This window comes from Camelina sativa, chromosome 4, assembly GCF_000633955.1.
Source record: "Camelina sativa cultivar DH55 chromosome 4, Cs, whole genome shotgun sequence".
Classification (NCBI taxonomy): Eukaryota; Viridiplantae; Streptophyta; class Magnoliopsida; order Brassicales; family Brassicaceae; genus Camelina; species Camelina sativa.
The window spans coordinates 9,129,567-9,132,649 of NC_025688.1; positions in this window are offsets into that span (position 1 = coordinate 9,129,567).

The window sequence follows — 3,083 nt, forward strand, 5'->3', positions numbered from 1 at the left end:
TATCGAAGAGGAGAGTTTCGGAGTTATCGAAGAGAAGAGAAGAGGAAAGTTTCGGATTAGGGATTTTTGTTTTGGTTTTGGGGGAAAAATTAGGTTTTAGGTAAAGGGGAAAATCGAATTTTTTTTGGTTTTGGGGGAAATAATTTTGGTTTAGGGGGAAATTATTTTGGTTTCCCAGGTTTATTTGGGCTGAGATTAATTAATTCATATTTTTTTAATTTAGTCGCTAATTAGTCCCTAATTAGTCCCTAATTAGTCGCTAATTAGTCACAATAATTAAACTAAAAGTTTAATATTTAGAAACTACTTCATCGTCTGAAGATGATAAATTACATTGAAATTCATCTTCTGGTTCTGCATCTTCGACATCATAATCAAGATTTATTGGTTCATTTATTTCTTCTAAATTATCGAAAACCAGATCTTCAATAGTTGTCACCAAGACAACATCATCATTTTCTGTTTGCAAAAGAGTCGGTTCTTTGTTCTCATATTCTCCTGCAATGTTTCCCCTCGGATTAACTTTTAAAACATTGAGCCATTCCTTCCTTGTGTATGGATAGGGAATATAGCAAACTTGATGCGCCTGGGAGGCTGTTTAGGAATATCAACACAAATATGAGTTACACATAAATATATTATCGACATTAAAAAATAATATACAAATATATATATATATATACGTACCTAGAATAAATGGTTCGGATTTATTATATTTTCTCGGTGATAGAACGTCTACAACGCCACCATTGCTCATTCGAGTGCCTCTACCCATAACAGGGTCATACCACTTACACTTAAAAAGTGTGATTCTCAAATTGACCATCCCCTCATACTCGAGTTCTATAATATCAGTTAAAGTCCCGTAGAAATCCGCTGCATCGGATGCATCAGTGTAATTTTCACCTTTAACACAGACTCCATAGTTACAAGTCTTTCGCCCAACACCATGATCACGTGTATGAAATAAGTAGCCTCTTGTAAAATATATTGGCCATGTTTTGACCTTGTTCAAAGGTCCAGTAAATGGATTTGGATTTGCTCTTGAACCCAGGTAGGAAATAGATTTGTGGCGTTCCAGTAAGAAATCTGCATTTTAGTCACAATATTATACTAGAATTATTTATAATATATAATAAAAATATTTTTAATAAGGATTATATAAAGACATACATAATCTTTAACCCATAAATGATATTCGTCAGCTCTTTTGGTGGAGAGTTCTTTTTCCGAGAGTCCCGGATATTTTGCACCAATAAAATCCTCGAACATACTATATATACAAGACCAACACAAATATATGAGATTTTTTTTGTGTGGATTATATATATAATATTTATTTTACTTAATCGATATAAACTTAATTATACCTCTCAATTGGCTGAAAATAGTCACAATTTCGTAATACATATGCATGTGCGCATTGATAGTCTCTTTCAGACAGCCATACTTCATTCATTTCTCCACTTGGACGGCCGATGTGAGTAAATATAGGAGGTACTCCAGGGACATGATATTCATGGGCTTCACCTTGATCAAAACGTGTTAACCTGACCAAATGAGTAAAGTAAATGACTTTCAAATTAATGATAACAGTTTTATCTACCTTGATTGATTTTAGAATTTACCTTGATTTTGTTTGTATATTTGCGACGAAGTAGTGCTCTAAGAAATAAGCAATCTCGTCATTGATATAAGATTCAACAATTGATCCGGATGCATATCTTTTGTTCTTTGCTTTTCCTTTCAATTTTTTAAAAAACCTTTCAAAAGGATACATCCACCTATATTGGACAGGGCCTCCTAATTCAGCTTCGTAAGGGAGATGTATAGGCAGATGCTCCATCACGTCGAAAAATGATGGTGGAAAGATCTTTTCCAAATTGCATAGGATCTGAATTATGTTCTGTTTTAGAATTTGAATGCGACTTTTATGCAAATTTCTCGCACATAAGTCCCGGAAAAATGCTCCAAGCCCTACAATATACAATGCAAAATATTAGGGTTAATTACTTTGAAATTACTATTAAATGACTTAAAAAATATAGGTATATATATGAAATTAATCCCTGATAATGCAAGGTGGACTTTCCGGTCTAGGAGTTCTGCAAAGATAAATGGAAGTAGTCGTTCCATAAAAACATGGCAGTCATGACTTTTCATGCCTGAAAACTTTCCATTTTCCTTATCAACACAACTAGCTAGGTCTGATGAATAGCCATTAGGAAATCTCACCGAATGTTTGACACATTCTAGTAAACTTGTTCTCGCTTCTTCTGTCAAAGTGTAGGGTGGGAAAGGAGCTTTACCATCACTATCAATATGTAGTTGTGGCCGAGAACAAAATTTTTGTATATCCAATCTTGACATGATGTTGTCTTTTGATTTACCCTTCACACTCATAAGAGTATACATGATGTTATCCAAAACGTTCTTCTCTGTATGCATCACATCAATATTGTGTCGAAGATTGAGGTCCCTCCAGTAAGGCAGCTCCCATAAGATGCTTAACTTATGCCAGTTGTGTTGCTTCCCATAGCCAGCAGTCTTCTTTTCATGACCATTTCCACCAACGTCCTTGGTTTTTGGTGGTTTTACTTCAGCCAACCGCTCATAATAAACTTGCTCACCGGTCAACGACTGAGGTGGATACTCTCTCGAAGCATCTTTTCCCTTGAGGAAGTCTTTCTTATTCCTCCTTAATGGATGACCGTGAGGAAGAAATCTTCGATGACAATCAAACCAACACACCTTCCTTCCATTAGGGAGATAAAACGACTTTGTATCTTCCATGCAAACTGGACAAGACAATTTTCCATGGGTTGTCCATCCTGATAACATGCCATACGCCGGAAAGTCACTTATCGTCCACATTAGCGCTGCCTTTAGATTAAAATTTTCATTCAAGGAAACATCGTATGCATCGACTCCAGTAGACCACAACTCTTTTAACTCCTCAATCAAAGGTTGGAGGAAGATATCCAGACTAGCTCGCGGATGATTTGGCCCAGAATTCAAAATTGTAAGAAACAAGAACTCTTCGTTCATGCACATACCAAGGGGTAGATTGTATGGAGTTAAGA